At 35.5% G+C, this 24,017-nt stretch overlaps 1 non-coding gene across 1 annotated transcript; it reads right to left on the reverse strand.

Annotated features, from left to right (window-relative positions):
- Positions 1–19,198: 19,198 nt before the first annotated feature.
- LOC133781028 (small nucleolar RNA R71) lies at positions 19,199–19,305 on the reverse strand. Its single transcript, XR_009869826.1, has one exon. It is a non-coding gene; the product is annotated as a small nucleolar RNA R71 (small nucleolar RNA).
- Positions 19,306–24,017: the final 4,712 nt, after the last annotated feature.

The raw sequence follows: 24,017 nt of genomic DNA on the forward strand, positions 1-24,017 counted from the left end.
TGCTTATTACTTTTATTCAGACCTCTAGTGTTTCATCCTAGAATATTGTAGTACTCCATCATCAGAAATTGTAGAATTAGGAATCTCCCCTACCCTCTCCTTAGGCTCTTGTAGTACTGCATAAGAATTTTGTATTATGGAACCAGCTTGTGCATCAATTTTCCTGTTAAATTGAACTTTTTTTGGTGTAATCCAAGACATTTATGCATCTGCTCTAGTGGAATCAACAACTTTGTCAATATATTTATTTTCCTTAACAACACCCTGAGTCTAAGCTTCATCTCCCACAACCTTTGCCTTCTTCACCCAAACCTGATTTATACTTTTTTTTACATTCAGCAACTCCATGTCCATACCCTCCAAACCCCGAGCGTTTAGATGGAACTCATTCATATTCCACAAATTGCTCCACCAATTGATCTTTCTCATTAACAAAACTGATAGTTGTAGGTGACTTATTAGAGATGTCCATTTCAACAAGTACCCTAGCAAACTTCATCTTGGATCAATCTCGAGTGACCTTATCCATCATAAGTGGCTTACCAATAGTATTGACTAAAGCACTCAAGAATTTCTTCCCCCAATACTACAAAAGTGAATCCAAACCAGTACTGAACACACCAACTTCATAGAATCAAGATCAGTAGACCATGGGTAAAGAATGACCGGTTTAGGATAAAAGTGCGTCACTCTTGTCTCTAAAACCAAATCACGCATAACTTCATTCCTAAATTTCACAATAGTATATCCTGCGTGCATACGAACCACCCTGTCCACTCCCAAATTGCCCCATATTCTTTTGATAAATCCTTCAAACACAAAGAATGGCGAATTCGCTCCCAGAACAACACATACAATTGTCGTCTGCCAAAATGCAACCTCTTTCTCCACCTCATCAAGATCAATTCGAGCAATAAGTCTATCCCCTTCTTTAATCGGTTCCTCAAAATTAAGTTTAGAATTAAAATTACTGACCTGGTTCTCTCGAAATTTCTCCCAATTTTCCTTAGCAGTTACCTAGAACTGAGAAATCTCAGCCTCCACCGCCCAAGATGGCCACTGAGCATCACGACCAAGGCTTTTCACATCGAACGGTTCAGTAATATCTACCCTAAGCTCTAAGTGTGTATCTAGAAATTCCTCAATCAAGCTACCCCCCAACAGTACATTCTTGGTTTGAAGGGAGTTCAGATTCGACAATTACTTCGGTTTAAGCCTTCAAATCAGGCTTCTAAATCACCTTCTTCTTTCGACCTATTGAGAGAGAAGAAGAAGAACTTGCATGCCTTTTCCCTGTATGGGTAAGCCTTTCTCTGTGAATTTCTTTAAGCTTTGAGTTTTTCCATTTGTGTTCTTGATGCATTTCTGAATTTTGGGTTTTGGTTGAGTTTTAGGGAGTTTTGAAGGTTGTTTGTTGTTTATCTATGTTGTTGGGACCATTTCTGTGGTTGATTTGGGTTAAAACTATGTCTTGGGATGTTTTGGGAGGATTTGCAAGTTCTGAAATCGCAAGGGATTCTGGGTTGCAGGGTCGCGTTGGGCCACTTTGGAAGTACGATATGCACTTGTCTTACTTTGAAGCCGCTTGAATAAACAAGGTGCGGTATGCACTCGTGTGACCCTATGGTCGTGTAATTGAGTGAAATGTTTCCTTGAGGTATAGTTATTACTGCTAAGTATCCTATTTGTGATATGTTGATTATCTGTATTTGTTTATTTACATTTTCTTGCTGAGCCTTGGCTCACGGGTGCTATATGGTTCTGGTAAGGGTAAAGGGAAGCTGGACCAGCCATGAGTTGGAGAGCTTCAGGGGCGGTGTGTACATATGCAGCTTGCTCGACCACCATGACTAGGATCTCTATTAAGGAACTAAGGTTGAACCCTATTTTGCCGCTTAGGCCGGCATCTCTTTTGTATTCTTTTGAGTCGTAATTTACTTTTAAACTCTTTTGGGATCCCATGTATAGACTTAACTTTTTAATGGAAAATGATTATTGTTTGACCAATATTTTTAATACCTAATTCATTAGTTAACTTTAATTACACGTTTAGGTCCAGATGACTCATTTAACGAGTTAAGCATTTTTTGAAAACACAGTGCAGTGGTCATGGATTAGCAGGTTGTTACACATTTGGTGATATTATTACTTGATCTGAGACCATCTCCTCTAGTACAACCTAATTGCGAGGTTTGTGGTTGTTAATATAGTCATATTGAAGAAAGGTAACATTTGTCGATACAAATGTTTTATTTTCTTTAGGACTATAGAATATACAACCTCTGGTCTCTTTGGAATATCCCACAAACATCCACAATTCAGTGTGAGATTCTAGCTTTCTAGTCTTTCCTTTCAGCATGTTAACTGGACACCCCCAAATAGAAAAAAATGGCGTAAACTAGATTTAGTACCATTCCATAATTCCAACGGTGTTTTCTTGATAGACTTGTATAGAACGACATTCAATATGTACCTTGCACATTGAATGACACAACCCCTGAATGACAGTGGTAATGATGAGTAACTCATCATTGATCTAACCATGTTCAATAACGTCCTGTTCTTTCTTTCGGAAACAACATTCTTCCGTGGCATTCCTGGTGTAGTAAGTTGGGATTGAATTCCATGCTCACGCAGATGGCCCTCAAATTCATAATCCAAGCACTCTCCTCCTCGATCAGATCGAAGAACTTTTAGTGATTTACATAATTTCTTTTCAACTTCAGCTTGTAGTTCATTAAACTTTCCAAAATTCTCAGATTTGTTTTGCATCAAATATAGGTAACCATATCTTGAATAATCTCCAATGAAGGTGACAAAATATTCAAACCTTCATCTTGCTTGCACATTATGTGGTCCGCGCACATCAATGTGTACAATTTGGAGCGGTTCTATGGCTCTTAAACCTTTTGCAGAGAATGGTCTTTTGGTAATCTTGCCTTCCAGAAAGGATTCATAGACTGGAAGAGAACCAACAGTTAATTCTCTTAAAGGTCCCTCATTTTCTAGTCTGTTAATTCTATCAAAACCAATATGCCACAATCTTAAATGCCATAGATATGTTTCATTATCAGAATCATTCTTTTGACGTTTAATAAACTTTGGGATTGCAACTTTAAACATTTCAAAGTTGTATACAGATCGCGCTTTTCACTTATGTTTATACAACTCATCATCAGATTTTTCATGACATATTTCAATATCGGATCTTGATATAACAATCGAATTATTATTGAAAGAAATATCAAAACCTTGTTCATGCCACATAGAAATAATAAAGTTCCCAATTAATAATCAAATTACTGATCATAAAATAAAAAATTTCTAAAAACATTTGTTTTCTTGTTCTAAATATAAATAAAAAATCTCTAAAACAAAATTAAAGAAATAATATTGTTTGAAACAACAAATTTCTTAAACTAATGATGTGCCTTCTGCTTCTTCTTTGATGTTGGTGCCTTCCCTTTAGAAGTGGACTCTTTTGGAAGAAGAGCCATAATTTTTGCAAGGAATAGAAAAATAATTTTAGAATCATGCATTATAACATTCATTATGTTAATAATGCATCAATCACATAAGCATAAAAGTAAAGGCAAATCTGAATTTACCTTCTGTGTCAATTTTCTCTAACTCCATTATATCTGGAGATCCAATATCTTTATGAATGACTTAACTCAAGAGTGTGCCTTAGGGTCAGTCAAACTTGAAATACATCATCAATCATACTCTCTATACAAGTTAATCTTGAATAATAACACAGTCAAAATCTTTCCTTAGAGGGACACAAACAAAGGCACTTCGAGTTCCATTCCATGAAACATCAGTATTAAGTAATAATGGAGAGCATAAAAGTTATTGTTATGACTCCTACTCCCACTCGCTATTTTAGAATATGTGTTTTCTCAAAACATCCTATGCTTTATAATTAATTATATTTACCCAATTAATTTACCAAATGATATTCTAATAATTACTAATATCATTAAGCATTTAATCATTAAACAAGATTAAATCATATCACTAAATAGGCCATTAAATATCTAGTCAATAAATGCTCTAATTATTAAGAATATCATTTGCCTATCTAATAAAATCAATTATCATATAGTTCTTGAAATTAACGCTTAAAATCAATTTACCGCTTTGTTCTAGATTAATCGAGATTAATTATATGATTCATTTAATGCATATAATCAAAGAGGACGTTCCTAAATCAAGCATGTTTCTACTCAATAATATAAGAATGCATTTTATAACCAACAGTAATTAATCCATGTAGAGATTAATGACCGCTCTGATACCAATTGTTAGTAACTGCATTACCATATGCAAAGCTGAAAGCACAGGGTGTTGGGCCCAAAGATTTCAATTTTTTTATTTAAAAAAACTTTAAATAAACAGATCCATTAACATGCAAAACAATAATAATAAAGAAATAAAAATATGAGGATTTACTAGTTGAAGAACTATCAAGAATCATCGCTATCTTTTTGTATCTCCAACGAACATCTGAACCAAAGCAGTCTTTGAAATACTCAGACGAAGATCTTCCAAGATGTATCTCTACACCTCAAGACGTGTGTGGGCACGTATGGTAATGGTAGGAAAATATTTCTAATTCACAAGATATTCTCAACATGTGAGATCTTGGAATATTAGGTCTGAGACAAATTTCAAGGATAGAAAATATTACAATATATTTTTCTCTCTATGAAAATAAAAGAATTTTTACTCTAGAATATTCTCTCTGTTAAGCATATTGTGAAACTATTTCTATCTCATAAATTTATAAAAGAATTAATTAAATTTTAAAATTCAAAATTCAAATTACAAATCAATCATTAAATAATTAAATAAATATCCAAGACTCATTCTTGGACCTTGGTACACAACAACTATAGTGCATGCACTGTAGTTGATGTGTAACATATCCCTGATTTCAGGGATGTGTTCCAACCATTTTTTTTAATTATTATTTATTAAAATATATTTAAACCTCATAACGTGTCTTATCAGATTAATTAAAGAATAAATATCATTTTAAATTCAAATCTAATTTGAATTATCAGAAATATTTTTTCACACTATTTAAATAAATAAAATTAATTAATTAAAAATTAATTATCTTAATTATTTAAATGCTATTTTTGAAATCATCATTTTATTAAAAAAAATTGAAAAATATATTAATTAGTTTATTAATTTTTAAAATTAATATATTAATTAAATTTTCTCAATTACCTATTTGATCCTAGAGAACAAATTTCTTCCAAATATGCCATTTTTCTTGATTCTTATCAATATCAACTCTTACCTTGAATAGTGTTGATAGAGTCATCTCGGGGACTAATGGACCTATAATTTCAAACTCCAATAAATTTAGATTACTAATAAAAAATATTTAATATAATAACCTTACTTTATTATTCTCAATATTTTCCCACTAAAAATATGAGACTGCACTCTTGTAATTATAGCCATTTATTTATTGAGTACTTTTAAATATATATAAAGTGTCCATCTATTTAATAACTACATACAATTCAATCCTCTATTAATGGTTCATAATTAAAGTAGAAATTAATTATCGTTTAACTTTTTAATTATATCTTGTTTCCTTAAGTATCATAAACTGGTTTATGAATTTGTGCTCAATAACATTTCAGCTCCAAAAACCAACCCTTAAGAGAACCATTATTCAATTCCTCTCGGAAATGTATAGATTCCATATATGTATATTATGTCCCCAACCATCTACATCAATGAATTCCCAAAACAAAAGTTTTCAGCATGATCATTCTGACAAACTAGAACGAGTGAATCAAAGAACTCATATGACATAAATAGGAGTTCATAATAACATTAGGATTAAGATCAATTTGTATATGATCATCTTATTGATATGTTAAATTAATACTTCTAAAGTAAACAATATTATTAAGTATTGATAACATATCGGATCCCGTTCATGTATTATCATTTTATACAATGTACAACCACTAAGACGTCCTACTACATCAACAATTGGGATCTAGATTACATATATTAATTAGTGAACCGTACTTACATTTTTAATCCAAAGATTCCATATAACGATGTTTTACTACAAACTGTTTAAATTCGTTTCCTACAATCTTAATCCTCTCGTACCAATACAAGATTGTAATCATAATAACGAATTTGGGAATTTTCTGATATTCATATAATACTATTCTAATAATAATAAGAAACAATAAATATATGCAAAAATTCATTTCCATTATTTATTTCATAGGATATTGTTCAATACATATGCTTTAAAGGGCATTAATCCCATCACCAAGGGAGAACAGACAATTTTTGTGAACCCATGCGAACAACTTCAATGCCTCTTGTGGATAAGAATGAACATGTGTTCGTTTTCCTCATCTATTATACATTATGTTGGCATGGTTACACGAACAAACATTTGGATGACTTGTGCCCCAATATCTGACTCTATTTGTTCCATGTATAGTTACATGCGTCATCTCCCTCCCCTATTGATTTTATGGACAATAATAAGGGCGAAAAGCTCTGCACACATGTTTTTTTGTCTTCATGGGTAGAACAAACATAACACCATTTTAGATACTTTATTATACCCTATATGCTCCCCAAGTGATTGAGGAGTCTTGGTCCTTGATCACTTGTTATGTTGTGCTTGGGTACGAATAAATGTTCAACTCGTTTATAATAAGACACTATAAATTAGCAATTTTTTTTGTATAACACTTAGCTAATAGAAGCTTAAGTATGAGGAACACAAGTTAATTTACTGCCTTTATTCATTCTGCTCGCTTCATGTATAAAGATATAGGTGAACATATATACATTTCGGCACAAGTTACTATGTAAAGTCCGAGCAAAAACTTGTGTTCATGGTGTACCCAATTGAGCATTCGGATTGCCTAGTGTTGTCACATTTCTTGTTCACCCAATATAAGCTTTAATGGGTGAGCAGGTTCCATGTTGATACCTATTCTTGTACTTCTTAGGTTCTGTTTGCTCAATGTAGAGGCATAGAGCGAGCAAGATTTCTTTTCATGGTTTTTGAGCTCTTCTTTTCCTATTCGATTTTGTTACGTGAAAATTGGCAAACAGGTTCAAAAAGCGTCTTGTTTTCCTCAAGAAGGCCCACGAGCGAGCAAGATTCTCGTAGCAGCTTTGTAGGGCTCTGAGCATGCTCTTCTTTTCCTATTCGCCTAGCATTGGCTACTATGGGCAAACATGTGTCCTTTTTTCCATAAATATGAACAAGATTAGTACCCATTATGGGTGAATATTCAATTAAAGGTTGTTCCTTAAACTGGTAGATAGCCAAAATTGTAGGTTGTCCTTCTTTTCTATTGATCAATTAGAGTTTAGAAGTTGTCATCTTTTCTAATAGCGATTAGATTTTGAGGTTATCTTCTTTACTAATAGTGAGAAAAATTTGAAGTTATTCTCTATCAGAGTTCGAGGTTTTCTTCTTTTCTAATGATGCTCCTAAGAAGATTTTATCTACTCAGTTCATGCCTAGTTCAACTAGGTTTAACTTTTTGCTTAACAACTACCTGTTAGTATTCAGGTCATGCACCTGGTTAGGGCTAGGATTTTATTGCTTTGACTTTTTCATGTTAGTTTCTCAAGTTTCAGTTGGAATTACATTGATAATCTGAGCTATTTATACTAGCTCGATTTTCATTTCCCAACTTCAATTTTATACTAACTTGAATTTTTTTCAAAGTTTGATCGTGTTATTTTAACTTCCAAGTACGTCTACTTGTTTTGTTAATTCTCACAATCACTTTGCACACTTATTTAAACATATAAGTATGATGAGATTATAACTGCTTGCAACTAATACTTCATTAATCATAGGAGCGTGGTAGGCTTAAAATATTACTTAAAATTTTGTTGCAAAAAATTTGTAATATTGTGCCTTTTGATACTCAGTTATCTCCACACTTTTTTTTCTTCTAAAGTTTAAATAACTCTTTTAAAATCTTGGGTACATTTTTTGTTGAGCTCGTGGTGTGGTTATGTCCAACACATATATGCCCCCTGAGAAACCAAGTTATAAATCTTGGGCTATTTTTAGTTCAGGTTCGAGCTAGTTTTATAATTCAGAATTTGAAGTTGTTAGCTTTCCTGATTATGATCAGAATTCGAGGTTATCTTCTCTTTTGATTGTGACCACTTTAAAAAGCAGTCTTTTATAGTGATCCATTTGAGAAGCGATCCTTGGTCATACCCCAATAGGTTGGGGTTCAGCTCGCGAGCTGATCTCTATGGAGCATCACTATTCATTCTCCTTCCAATTTGGGATGACTCTTTTCTTGTCTCCTTCATAGGAGATTAGCTTGGTAAATCACAAGCTGGAGAAGGGTGTCGGTAGTGGAGATGAAGAGATGAACAAATAATGCTAATAGATTTTTCGAGTGAGTTTACATGCTTTGACATTTTTGACTTCTATTCACACCTTAAAAGTAACCTTGGGCGAATAGGTCCTTCATTGCCCTTGCTGCATTAGTCTGTTAGCATCGTGTTTGCATAGGAAAACGAACAGAGTTGTAGTTATGACACACATAATTTCTTGACTCTGTTAGTTCCTTGCAAAGATACATGTGTGAACAAACTTCTTTTGTGGTTGTCAAGCAGAGTATGTCTTCATGACATAAGTGAGTAGGCTTATTCTTGGCATCTGTTCCTTCTATATGTACATTGTTGGATGAACAAGCTTGTTCCAAACTTTCATACTTCTGTTCATTTCTTATGTACACAGTCAAGCGAATAGGTCAAAATAAGTTGTTTTAGCCTATATGAATGCTTTTGGACAAGAAAGCTTCTTGTGGTAGCTTTGAGGAGTTTCAATCATATTATTATGTTCCTATTCATTTTGTAAAATTTACCATAAGCGAGCATGTTCGTATAAAAGGCGAACGAGTTCTCTTTTGATTCTTCTTCGCATTTTGTTCGTTCCACTTATTAGCACAAGTGAAAACACCTTTGCTTTGCTATCAAATTTCTGTTTTTCAATCTTTGCTTTACCCTATTCACCACTATAGTGTAGCTCGGATGCATAATACAAGTTAGCTCGGATATGACTCGTTCAAGTCAGCTCGGATGACAAGCGTAAGTCAGTTCCGAGATGATATGGACAAATTTTATGGCTAGTATAGGTTAGCGGATAATGCGTATCGATCACCTCAAAACTTCATCAGTAAAGGTTACCTGCTCTTTTTCTTCATAAGTATGACAATGTCATTTTTCCTTAGTGGTATATGTTCTCTGCTCAAGAGTTGGGCGAACAGAGTTTTTATGGTGCCCTCATAATGGTTCTATGCATAATCTCCCATTCATGTTTGCTTAGTATAGGCTATAATGAGTGAACATGATTTCCTTTGGTTTGTTCAGAAAATAGCTCGGAGATAAATTATAGATTCAGCTCGGATAGGGCGTATAAGTAATCTCAAAGACCACAAAATCGCTCTTACGTCTATTCATTTTGCATAAGTACAGTTGAGTGAACATAAATCTCTTTGGTGGTGTGAGATTGAAATAACATTGGAGCGAGGTGAATTATGCTAATTTTTTCCACTTCGGTTTTTGTTCACCTTTGCTATGTGTTCATATGCGAACCGACTCCATATTTATCATTTGGTCTCCTTTTTTTTTCCTGGGCATCCCTTGTATGCATACATGGGCGACCAAGTTATACATGTGTAACCACAACCTACTTTTTAGGTTCTAATTTCAGCTCGAATGATTGAATCAGCTGAAACAAGAACTTTGAAACCAACTTACATAGGTCAAATCGAAGATGAATTCCGGATATGGCTCGAATGACTCATGTAGAGTGATGACTAGCTCGAGTATTGAAATAAGAGACACGTCGTTATTCTCATATAGAATGCCAATGAACTCAAGTATGGATATCAAATACTGCTCTGACGATTCTTATAGTGAGGCGATCAACTCGAGTATGTATACTAGATACTTCTTTGATGACATATAGAGTGGCTAGTAGCTCGGGTATGGATATCTGATACTACTCAGACAACTCCTATTTGCTCGGAATTGTCACTACTTATTGCGAGCTATTTTTTTTTCCATAAGATCCCTTGTTTTTGAAGCACCATTCAATCCTACTAGTACTCATAAACAAATAGACTCTATTTGCTATGAGATCTTAAATTTGAACTCAGGTGCCATGAAGCTTGTTAGTTGATGTCCTTGGCGGCTCGTACAAGTCAGCTCACAATTTTCACAGATTACAAATCAAAACAAGTTTTGAGCAAGCTTGATTTATCAGGGTGAATTTCTAAATGGGCTATCGAGTTGGGAGCTTATGACATCAAATTCCAACTAAAAAAGACAAAGAAAGGGCAAGTCTTGGCCGAATTTTTAGTCAAAATCCAATCTTTTGAGTGAGAGGCTATCCACCAATTCGAAACAGACGTAACTGGATGGATTTGGACGCTAAGCATTGACAGAGCTTCTAACACGCATGGTCCGAGGATTGGAGTCGTTCTAGAAGCCCCATCATGATTAAAAATAGAAGAGGCAATTGGACTTTACTATCAAGCTACCAATAATGAAGCTGATTATGAAGCTCTCTTGTACGGATTGGAATTAGCCAGAAGATTAGGAGTGAGGTGTTGAGTTTTATGCCCTTATAAAACCATGACGGACATGTAACACAATTTTATATTGTCATTAAAATAAGTATAAATTATTTTGTTTGAAAATTGTGTTCCTTGCTTGCTTTATTACATGTTTATTGGTATAATACACACATTTATAAAATCTTGAACATATAAATATTTACAATTACAGTGACAAGGTCACTATGGATTTTAATTGTAATTATATGTTCAAAAGAACGAGTCCTAATATTAAGTCAGTACATTGGATTTTTTCTGATCTGGTAATCTACGATATGATCTACTTATACATTCGGAGCGTGATGTCTTATCCAAGGCATTGCCTAAGTAGATAAGATTTGATGTGTATGCATACATTGGACTAGGACTAATATTGATTATTGATAGATAAATACCTATTGTTGTTATCAAATCTAATCAATGTCACAACGGTAACCATAAGTCAAGTTGATCTTAATTCTGAGTGAAAATATTCTTCTAATTATATTATTTAAATCTTTTTACTTGTTCGTTACCAGCTTATCCTACGGTCTAGCCCATACTTACATCTTGGAGATTTAGTAGTGTAATTGAGTGGGAGTATTATTCATAGATATGAAATCTATAGCTTCTGTATGAGAGGTGAAATGATGACTTCCTTAATAGCTTACTCCAAAAGGGTAAATGATTGAGCGCTCATATCTGTGATTAAGTTCACAGATTTATCATTTATAAGGGACTTAGTGGGAGTTAAGGATAAAAAACAAATGAGGGGTAAAATATAAATTTGCACTTAACTCGTTAGTATGTCATCGATAGAGGATTGGCTGACTGTAATGGTTATAACAATGGATAACATATTTGTTGTTTGGATAATATGTTTTATCAATTCAAGATTGTTATTCCGAGTCTATAGTGGAGTCACGAGGAATTAATAAGTTGTGAGATGATATATTGTAATAAATAAACTCATGGGAACTTATTATAGCTTGGGTTCATGGATCCATGGTCCCCATGTCATCTCTTATCAAATCAAGTTTAATAGTCCCAAATAATTGATTTAATTATCAATTAGAAATATGAAATTGACTAGATCAAATTAGTGATATTTACATGTAATAAGAATTTGAGAATTTTGAGCAAATTTATTAATATTGATAAATTGGTGTCAATATAAATAAATAATATTAAATCAAGTTTCAAATTACAATTTGTTAACTTGAATAAGGATTTAATTAATTAATTAAAAGATAAATGAATAAATAAAAAGGTTTTGAATTTTGGCCCAATTGAGAATTAAATTCAAAACAAAGATATTGGGCCCAAGTCTGTTTGTGGGAGCCCAATGCTTTGATTTTTGTTTATTATTTTAATTAACTTAAATTTAAATTTAAATAAACCCATTAAGTTGTCTATATAAGGAATGTGATTTCTAGGGTTTTCATAAGTGAGTCTCAGTTAAATCATTGGGTAAGTGAAAACCTAGACAAACTAATCCTTTCTTGGGTGCTCATTCTCTTATTCTTTTGTAACGTCCCAAAATTGCTAATAAGGCTTAGTCCCTGATTTGTATGCTGGGAGGGCATAATTGGATTTATATGCAAATTATGTGAAACTAATTGAATATATGCGTAACTATGTGGCATATATGAATTATATGGTGATATGAATATTTATGCATGCTTATGTGTATTAAATATGCATGTGGACCTGTTTTCGTTAATAACAACATATTTGTAATTTTGACCCGTTGAGGGTATAATTGTAATTATATGTGTTATGTGTTTGAGACCACATTATTATGTGGATATATTTGCGATATGCGGCACGAGGCGATCCTAGTGAGCGAGTTAGTGAAAAAGTCACAACAAGGTCAAATACCCGGCTCGGGGTGAGCCTAGGGGTATTTTAGTAATATAGTGCGTAGTCAAGATTTATCGGGTGACGGGTAGTTGTTTGGTGATCTTTTGGGCATGTCAAGATTAATCAACGATTATAGTGCCATTTAAATATTAGCGGGAAATGTGTCAAATGAAAAATTTGCCCTTGGGGGCATTTAGGAATAAGGTTTTAACCAAAGGGCATTTTAGTATTTTTGTCAAAGGGATAGACTTAACCTTGAGCACTAGACTTCTGTAGAAGCTGAGGAAAAAAAAACAAAGTTAGAACAACACTCACAACTCTCTCTTTTTCTCTCTCGGTTCTCTCTCTTTCCCTTGGAGTGGTTTGGGTTCTTTGGATTTTTGAGGTGATAGCTTGGGAGATTGAAGCTGTGAATTGGAGCTAGGATTGGGTTCAAGGCAGCTTCAGGTCAAAGCTATTCAAATTAGGTGAGAACCCTTCTCTGTTATGATGGGTTCTCTAATTGGTTTAAGCTTTGGTTGAGGTTTAGACTCTATGTTTGGTAATTGAGTGTTGGTATGGCTTTGGGTTAGTTTTTGGGGGTATAAATGATGCCTATGTTGTGTTGTTGAGAGTCTTAATCTCAATTGAGACTTAGGTTGGGTTTGGAGAGGTTTTGGCTCGGGGAAAACACATGAAAAACCCATAATTTCTTGGTTCATAGGGTCACGTCGCGTCACTGTTCTTGGAGTGCCGCAACCCCCATGAAGTCAGGGGCTAAAGGTGGTTCTCTGAATCACCTTAGCACCCCAGCACTGGGTGGTCTGGGCCGTGGCGCGTGTGGAGGGTAGCAAGGGGGAAAGGCTCTCTGACTTGTAGAGGGCCGCTGTGCTTTTGAGGGGTGTCGTTGATCAAATTGGGAAAATAGGCCAAATAGGGTTTTTAAGCTTGGGAACACAAACCTAAAGACTCGGGAAGGATTCTACTACCCAATTTTTTAGAATTCGAGGTCTCGGAGGCTAGTAGGTAATTTCAAAGCTTTCAATTAGTTTAGATCTCGATGATTATCATTATTGCGTTGTGACTAGGTTATACTGTTAGGGTTCAGAAGTAAGGATCGTGCTCGGGATCTCCATACACTATCTGCTCAGGATGTAACGACCCGGATTTTCAAGACTCGATAATGCGGAAATATAAATGTTTTCATTTAACAAAATGTCTCAAAAACCCATAGAAAAAAAACTTTTTAAAAAGTCGTATGGCCATAGTTAAGATTTAGTTACAAACATGTTTTACAAAGATTAGAGTGAGCCTAGTTTAGGAAAATTACACAACATTTCCAAAAATAAAAAGGCTTCCCAAAAGGTCGGTCCACATGTACATTTGCAAGGAAGACTCCAGCGCTCACTGCTCTGCCTTGCCCTTGTTCTTACCTACAACATGAAACAACTAGGTAAGCGAAAACGCTCAGTAAGATCAACTTTCAAACAAAGCATGTAGAGAATTAGGGTTCCGAACCCATCCGGACCCTACACAATCAATTTCAAGAACGCTAAAGCGTCCTGGCAAACTTATGGTCATGCCTGATAACCAAGGATAAATTAATTCATATCTAGATAAAAATCCTGCACTCAAAAAATCCCAGAACAAGCAGATATATTATATCGCAACTAATTCTTATCAACAATTATATCCCTGCATTCAGAAAATCCCAGAGCAAGCAGATATATTATATCACAACTATACCTTATCAACAATTATATCCCTGCACTCAGAAAATCCCAGAGCAAGCAGATATATTATATCACAACATAATTCGAGACCAACGCTCGACAATTTCCAACAATTCATGCGTAACGCGCCCTCCAACATAATTGCTAATCTGTAAAAGAGAACCGAGTCCCCACACTAAGATCTAGCCAATAAATATTCTCATCAAGGGTAACTATCGTGTTACCTAGGGCATCGCTACTTATTCAAGAGTGTAATCCAATTTACACGATTTTACGGAGACTTCTATGTTAATCAGTGGTGCTTGTGAGCAGCTGCCCCTAGGGTGTTCAACCTCACTCAATCTTGGCAACCCCTAGTATCTCTAGGCACTCTCACGGAATGGCCAATATTCACGGCTGCTATCCGGGAATAACTTATCAGAGCACTTGCTCGGATTCTAACCGTCCAATGATTAAGTAAGCATGAGGGCCCCTAGGTCCCATTTATCTTGGTGCCCCTAGGTTTAACCAGCTTATCCTCATCTCATGGCCACTCGTCGCGGTAATGAACCGGACATAAATAAAATCAAGCAGTGTGACGGGGATCAACTGTCTAGGATATGACGGACTTCTACCGTTCATATTTTCTAAATCAGCACTCACTAGACTAACGTCTCTAAGCAACTTTCTATGACAGCCTATATATGTGCATGTATCCCTATACTAACATACAAGACAATAATCATTTCATGTTGCAGCCATACAATACAAGTTGACTTACTTGGAGTCCTTAGCGCTCAGCAGGTTTTCACCCTCCAACGTTCAGTCCAGTTACGCTTAGCCAATACTGTAGTTATCCATGCAGTATACTCGGATTAATTATGGCACTAATAATTCATTATTATTATTTTGGGCAGTTTGGTCATTTTAATAAAAGTCATTTGTAAGGATTTATAATCCTTATTTGGTTTTAAACCTATTAAGGAAAGTCATACAAAATATTCGAGACTAAACCCTAAGTCTCGGGGAGACCTATCCTAAGGTCTCGATACCTAGGCTCGGGTATCACAATGGTATTTCCCCACAACCCGCTAAAAATCTTACTCTTTCAAGGTATCGCTATTAACCCGCACTTTCGACTAGTCGGTTAAAATATGTAAGATTTTAGCCGGTATTATATCCAGAAAATACAAATAAATTCCTTAATTATTTTTAAAGAAAATAAACTCTTTAAATTTTCCTTTTTGTTTTCTTAAGGTTTTTAATATCTAAAAACCGATTTAAGAAAATTGCCTAATTTGTCTTAATTAGGAAAACCGTTATAAATTTCTCATCTTGACTAATTAATTTTCCAAAAGCAATTAATCAATTTTTACTTACTAGAAAAATAATTCATTTAATTATTTTCTCAAAATATAAGGTTTTAAACCCTCTTTTAATTTATTAACTATTAATAAATTAAATCTCTTATTTTTAAAAAGAATAAAAACTCTTTAATAAAAATAATTCATTTAAACTCAAAGGGGTAATTTTAGTGAAAATATGATTTCAAGACTTACCAATTTATATCTTGAAATAAGCAAAATTTTACTTTTTACCTTATGTTCAAAAATCTCATTTTTACACTAAGTGTGAAAAACCTATTTTTCACATTTTTAACTACATACTTCGTTAGTTCATAACTTGAAATTTACTTACCCAATTGTTACCAAAATTTCCCAATTCCATTTTTGTTATGGCATTTAGGTCTTTGAAAATCTTAGGTCAAAATGAGCATTTTTGATTGGTGAAATCATTTTCCAACAATGAGGTAAAAATGACATTATTTTCAAGCCCTTATTTTTTCCAAACTTTGACAGTTAATAACTTTCAAACCGTTCAATATTTTCTTACCAAATTTTACAGTGGAATAATAGGTTATGCCAGTAATATGTCCACAAAATTTTAGAAAAAACTGGGTTCATTTTCCCTATACAGTGGCTGTGCAAACTTGGTTCCGAAAATAAGAATACGAAAAAACAGTTTTTTACCTAAACTTTGAAATAGCATAACTTACTCATTTCTAAACATTTTTTTGTGTTTCAAAAACTCAATTTTATGTACTCAATCTCAAAAACATCACAGTACAATTAAATTTTACAAAACCAATATACAGTGGCTGCTTGACCCCTTGGAAGTCACAGCTCAAAACATGTTTTGTTTTAGGGTATCCTACAAAACCCTTGGGGGTTTTGGTTCCCATTTTCAAAAATCAATACACAAGCATCATAAAAATTATTAAACAACTACCATAACCTTATTACATCACCAACAAGAAACCTCAAGCATTAAATATACAAAATAATGCTTAAAACTAAAAACCCTACAACAAAATCATCAAAAGTAAACTTTTTACCTCTTTGGTGTTCTTGCTTAAGGTTTGGACCTTCCTATAAGCTTTGACTCCTTCAAAACCTTTCAAAAACCCTAACCAACTTCCCCCAACAACATAGTCAATTAGCTATTTGAAACTCTATGCTTAAAACTTTACAAAAGCCTAGATTAGTGAAAGTTTACCTTAGGGAAAATACTTCCTAGACCAAGACTTAGCCTCAAAGTTTCCCTCGGCCTCGCGCAGCCACACCCGAAGCACCAGGTGGCCTCGCGCCCCAGCAGGCCCTCGGCCTCGCGCAGCCACGCCCGAAGCACCAGGTGGCCTCGCGCACCAGCAGGCCCTCGGCCTCGCATAGCCACGCTCGAAGCACCAGGTGGCCTCGCGCCCCGGCAGGCCCTCGGCCTCGCGCAGCCACGCCCGAAACACCAGGTGGCCTCATGCCCCAACAAGCCCTTGGCCTCGCGCAGCCACGCCCGAAGCACCAGCTGGCCTCGCGAATGAGGCCACACGTCAAAGGAGCCTCGCCATCAAGGGGCTCGCGAGGAAGTCATCTCACCTCGCACCAATCTGTCAAGGCCCCATGCCTATCACTTATGCACGTAGGTGACCTCGGGGAGCTTCAGGCATCTCGTGTCAAGGACCCGAGAGCCTCGCCTCATGACACCACCTTTACGCACGCCAAGTGTCCCGTTCCCTATACCTTAGGTGCCCGGGTATGAGTCGAATGGAACGTACTTGTATGATCTCATACTGGGTACGACCCTTAAGACCTTGTATGTCGAAATACGGACACCCGTACCAGTGGGGGAGTGGGAATGCTGGGATAGGAGTTATAGCCCGTACGTCCACGGCCAGGAGTCAGAGTCGACACCACTACCACCTGCACCACTACGTCTGCCACCACTCCTTTGACATGGGTACGGACAAGTAGTGGAGACATCTTCCTGACGCCTGCCCGTGTACTGGATGCACGACCACAACCTCTGGAACCACAATCCTAACAAGGTACTTATGTACCACTTGGTCTCCTGGACCACCATGTACCCAGGGCCATTAGAGCCTACTATAAAATGAACTCTAACTCCACCTGAAAGGGGGTTGGAAAATTTACTGTAGCAAGTGCTTGAGAGTGAATGAAAGATTGATTTCTCCATTGTTGTTCTGTCATTGTTCTTGAGTTATTACTTAAATTTCTACAGCTTTTTTATTGACTATCTTTACTTGACAATTTTTTCCAACTCAACTTAGTTGACGAGTTCTCAGCGTCAACAAACTAATTTCTTATTTAGGGTGTTAATGGATTCTTCCTGAAACCTTATGACTATCAAATGAAATTTTTATGAATTTCCTATCAATATTGTGAGTTATTTGTCTTCTGTTTAATGCTTGTAATTAATTGGCAACTAATTTCATGATTTATATGATTTTAACCTAAGATTTGAGAAGTGAAGGATAAATATGCTATAGTCAAATAATCATAGATTTTTATTGGATTAGAGTACCTGTATGATTTGTGTAGCTTAGGGATTACGTGTTTAATGCCTGTGATATGTTAATTTACCATAGAGATGTAGGAGATTTACTTATTGTAGAAAGTTATAAGTCCTAGTAAGAATATAATTTACAAGTGTAATCCGCTATCATAATAGAGATAGGAATTCTTAAATCCACATTAGAGAGGCATAGGTGGATAGTTAATGAAGTTAATAACCCTAATTCTTATTCCATTGAATTAATATTTTAGTTTTGAGTTCTCTATTGTTTTGGTTTATTGTTTTATTTTGTTTAGTTTAGTAACTGTATATATTCATTATTCGACAAATCAATTAGAAATAAAGATCGATTCTTGGTAATTAGTAACACTCCTCGTAGGAATGATACTCTACTTACTATTTTATTACTTGTTACGATTGCGTATACTTGCGTACATAATTTTCACAACAAGTTTTTTGGCGTCGTTGCTGAGGATTGTATTATTAATAACAACATAGTTGATTTTTATTCTAACTTGGTTTTTCTATTTATCATTCTAATTCGGTTTGTGTCGTAATATTATGCTTTCAAGAAACATTGGTAAATGTGACGAAGCAGACAAAAGGAACTGGTACCGGTAGATCTTGAAATTGAGAGAATTTGTAAATAAAATCGAAAGATTAAGAAAATTTTGGTGTTTGATATGGAAAAAAATCAGAGGAATGCATCGAACCATGTTGCTAATAATATTCTTATTGTAGTAGAGGTCCATATGGAACAAGGACCATGGATGCTTAGAGATTATATGCTTCCCACTGTCACGGGAGTGTATTCATGCATCAAACACCCCACAGTTGCCGCTAATAGCTTTGAGATCAAGCCGACATTATTACAAATGGTGTAGTGTACCATTCAATTTGGGGGGTTGCCTACTGAAGATCCTAATTTGCACATAGCCAATTTCCTGGAGCTGTGTGCAACTTTTAAGATGAATGGGGTGAGTGATGATGCGATTAGATGGAAATTATTCCCTTTTTCCCTGAGAGACTGTAAAGTGTTGGTTAATTTCGCTGCAAGCCAATTTTATTACAACATGGGAGGAACTAGCCTAGAAATTTCTTGCAAAGTTTTTCCCTCCAAGAAAAGCTGCAAAGTTGAGAGGAGAAATTAATAATTTTTTCCAAGAGGAAAGGGAATTATTGTTTGAATCATGGGAGAGATTTAAAGAGTTGTTAAGAAAGTGCCCTCATCATGGTTTAGAGAAGTGAGTCCTGTTTCACAATTTTTACAATGGGTTAAATGGTACTACTCGTACAATAGTTGATGCAGCAGTAGGGGGTGCGTTCATGAGCAAGAGTTCTAATGAGTAATATGAATTACTGGAAGAGATGCCTATGAACAAGTACTAGTTTCCTAATGAGAGGGAACAAACAAAGAAGGTAGTTAGTATGATTGAATTTGATGTTATTTCCATGCTTACAACTCAAGTGGTGGCTTTAATGAAACATAGCAATCTTCCGTCTCAAGCCATGCAGTATAGAATATATGTGAAGTATGTGAGAGTGCTCATCCACTAAATCAGTGCCATGCCCTAGATATGAATAACATGCCCATGGAAGAAGTGCAAGCAGTAGAGAATTTTTGAAGGCCAGCCAACAATCCATTTCAATGTCATACAACCATGGTTGGAAGAACCATCCAAAAATTTCTTGGAAGAATAACCAAGCCACACAACAACGCTATCCTCAAACCCAGCAACAGTAACAACCTCCACAAAACAACTAGCCTTTCCCTCAGCCCCAAGAATCTTATCAGCAACCTCCACCTGGCTTTTATCAATCACAAAATGGACCAAGATTCTATATACACAGAGGCTCCGTAAGTAGAATCTAGATAAACAGTTTGAGAAGTTTTTGAAGGTGTTCAAGAAGCTACATATTAACATACCTTTCGTTGAAGCACTAGAAAACATGCCTAGCTATGTCAATTTTATGAAGGAGATCTTGTCTAATAAGAGGAAGATGGTGGATAAAGAAACTATAGCATTGATTGAAGAGTGTAGTGACATTCTTTAAAGAAAGCTCCCACAAAAGTTAAGAGATCCTAACAGTTTTACTATACCGTGCCCCATTGGGAAGTTTGAATGCAAGCATGCATTGTGTGATCTGGGGGCAAGTATAAATTCAATGCCATTGTCAGTATTCTGCAGACTTGGGTTGGGAGAAGCAAGGCCCACAACAAAGACATTACAGTTGGCAGATCGATCAATTAAGCACCCAAGAGGTATTATAGAAGATGTGTTGATGAAAGTGGATAAGTTTATTTTTCCAGGGGATTTCATTGTTCTTGACATGGAGGAGGATAAAAATGTCCCAATTATTTTGGGGAGACCAGTTTTAGCAATTGGGCAAGCTTTGATAGATGTGCAAAAGGGAGAATTACGGTTAAGAGTAGACGGTGATGAAGTAGTATTCAATGTATTCAAGGTCATGACTTATCTAAGGGCAAGTGATAGTTGTTATTATGTTGATGTAATAGCTGGAGTGGTGGCAAGACAGAAGTTGGTTGAAGATTCTCTTGAATTGAGTCTTACTGTTGATGATGAAGATGAAGAGGACAGCGAGGAGGCGGTGAGATATGAACTGTATTAAATCTTATGGATCGTTGAGTGAGAAATGGTTTGAAGAACTTGGTGAAGGGCTTAAGAGACCATTACCTTCTATTGAGAAACCACCTATTCTAAAGTTGAAGGCTTTACCAGATCATTTACTATATGCATATCTTGGAGAAAATGAGACCCTTCTAGTTATAGTATCTTCATCTTTCTCTGAGGTGGAGGTAGAAAAGTTACTAAGGGTGTTATGAGTTCATAAGACTGTCATTGGATGGACTTTAGCTGATATAAGGGAAATAAGCCCATTTACTATGATGCATGGAATTTTGATAGAAGATAATGCTAAACTGACAATTGATGCTCAGAGACGATTAAATGCAACAATGAAGGAAGTGGTGACAAAAGAAGTTCTAAAGTGGTTAGATGCGGGAGTGATTTGCCCAATATCAGATAGTGCATGGGTGAGTCCAGTACAAATGGTTCCAAAGAAGGGTGGAATGACAGTGGTCAAGAATGACAACAATGAATTGATTCCAACTCATACTATCACAGGCTGGAGAATTTGTATTGATTTCCATAAACTTAATAAAGCCACTAGAATAGACCACTTTCATTTGCCATTCGTTGATCAAATGTTAGATAGGTTGGCAGGCCACAACTATTATTGTTTACTGGATGGATATTCGGGATACCATCAAATTGCTATCACGCCTAAGGATCAAGAGAAGGCCACGTTTACTTGTCCTTATAGTACTTTTTTTAAGGAGGATGACATTTGGACTTTGTAATGCACTTACAACTTTCCAAAGGTGTATGATGGCAATATTTTCTGACATTGTAGAGAAGGATATTGAAATCTTTATGGATGACTTTTCAGTCTATGGTTCATCTTATGATAATTGCTTGGCCAATTTGGAGCTTGTTCTTAAGAGATGTGAGGAATCAAATTTAGTCTTGAACTGGGAGAAGTGCCACTTTATGGTAAATGAGGGAATTTTTCTAGGGCAAAAAATTTCAAGTAAGGGTATTGAGGTGGATCAGGCTAATATTTCGACAATTGAGAATTTACCATCTACTGTCTCATTGAAAGGAGTTCAAAGCTTTCTTGGTCATGCGGGGTTTTCCAAGATTTTGAAGCCTTTATCTACATTGTTGATGAATGAAGTGCTTTTTGAATTTGATGAGATGTGTTGCCATGCTTTTATGGTACTTAAGGTTAAATTGACTTCAGCGCCGATAGTTGTTGCACCTAATTGCGATTTTCCATTTGAGTTAATGTGTGATGCAAGTGACTATGCGGTAGGAGCTGTGCTGGGTCAGCTAGTTGACAAGGTGTTTAGAACGATTTATTATGCAAGTTGCACCTTCAATGATGCTCAAATTAATTATGCAACTACAGAAAAGGAACTCTTGGCCATTGTGTTTTCTTTTGATAAGTGTAGGCCATACCTCATTGGGAATAAGGTAATTTTATACACTGATCATTCCGCTATTAAATACCTTATGACTAAGAAAGATGCAAAGCCTCGCCTTATTCGTTGGGTATTATTGTTGCAAGAGTTTGACATGGAGATTCGAGATAAGAAAGGGACTGGAAATTTGGTAGCTGATCATTTATCTAAATTACATGTAAATGAGAGTCCATGTATGAAAGAGGTTAAGATAAATGATGCTTTTCTAGATGAGCAGTTATTTGAAGTATAGGTAAATAATGATGTGTCGTCGTTTGCTAACTATGTTAAGTTCCTAGCTACCAACATAGTACCTCCGAAGATGTCAAGGCAACAACTAAAAAAAATCTATTTTGAGGTCAAACACTATTATTGAGAGGAGCCCATTCTATAGATGCATTATCCAGATCAAGTCATTTGTCGTTCTGCACAGGAAGATGAAATGGTGTCCATTCTAACTCATTACCACACTCTCCATTGCGTTGTTCACTTTGGAGCTTCAAGGACAGGGGCAAAGGTATTATAATGCAAATTTTATTGGCCTAATTTGTTTAAAGATGCTAATACTTTTGTTAAATCTTGTGATCGTTGTCAACGTACTGGAAATATCTCAAATGAAATGCCTTTAAATGTTATTCTAGAAGTGGAACTATTTGATGTGTGGGGTATTGACTTCATGGGACCTTTTCCATCATCTTACAATAATAATTACATTTTGCTGGCTATGGACTATGTTTCTAAATGGGTGGAAACAGCAGCAACTCCTACTAATGACGGTAAGGTTGTTATAAATTTTCTCCACAAAAACATATTTACTCGGTTTGGAACTCCCCGAGCTATTCTATGTGACGAAGGGAGCCTTTTTTGTAGCAATCATTTTGATGCTTTACTTGCTCGGTATGGAGTAAGTCATAGAACTGCTTTAGCTTATTGTAATGTCCCAAATTCCCTAATAAGGCTTTGTGCCTCGATTTGTGTGTCGGGAGGGCATAAATGGATTAATATGTGAATTTGATTGAATTTATTTGTGATTATGTGAAAAATATGAGTTGTATGATAACATGACTATTTATGCAATGCTTATATGCATTAAATGTGATTGTGGGCCCGTTTTGGTGAAAAGTGCATTTTCGTAATTTTGATATGTTGAGGATATAATTGTAGATTCTGTGCTTTGTGAGTGAGACCACATTATTATGTGGATATATTTGAGATGTGTCACAGAGACGATCCTTGTGAGAAATTTGGCGGAAAAGTCACAACGAGGAGTTATACTCGGCTCAGGGTGAGCCTAGGGGCATTTTAGTAATTTGGAGAGTTATCAAGGATATTAGAGTATGAGTTATAATTGCTAGAAAATACTAGTGTTTGGAAGACTAGCGGGATTAATTAGGAATCTTAAGTGAAATTTGAGGCTTAGCGAGAAAATGGTGGCAAAAGATGATATTGCCCTTGGGGGCATTAAAGAGTAAGGTTTGATCAAGGGGCATTTTAGTCTTTTTGTTTCAAGGGGGATAGACTTTCCTTGGAACCCCCCTCAGAAACTAAGGGAAACACACAACATTCACTCAGCTCATATTTCTCTCTCTCTCTTGAAGCTTGGTTGGGGTTTTGATTATTTTGAAGAGAATTGGCTTGGAAAATTGAAGTTTGGAGCTAGGAACGGAATTAGGAATAGCTCAAGGTTGTGAATTCATAGTTGAGGTAAGGAATCATACTCTATTTTGGGTGAAATTTGTTATGGTTTAAGTTTTGGTTGAGTTTGAACTCAAGAGTGGGTTGAACTATTTTTTGGAGTTTTGATGAATTTTATGGGTTTATTTTGATTTTTAAAGTGTATTAGTGATGTTACAAGGTTCAATTATGGGTTTGGTTATGATTTAGGGTGAATTCTTAGAGATTTGG

Source organism: Humulus lupulus, chromosome 5 (assembly GCF_963169125.1).
Source record: "Humulus lupulus chromosome 5, drHumLupu1.1, whole genome shotgun sequence".
Lineage (NCBI taxonomy): Eukaryota > Viridiplantae > Streptophyta > Magnoliopsida > Rosales > Cannabaceae > Humulus > Humulus lupulus.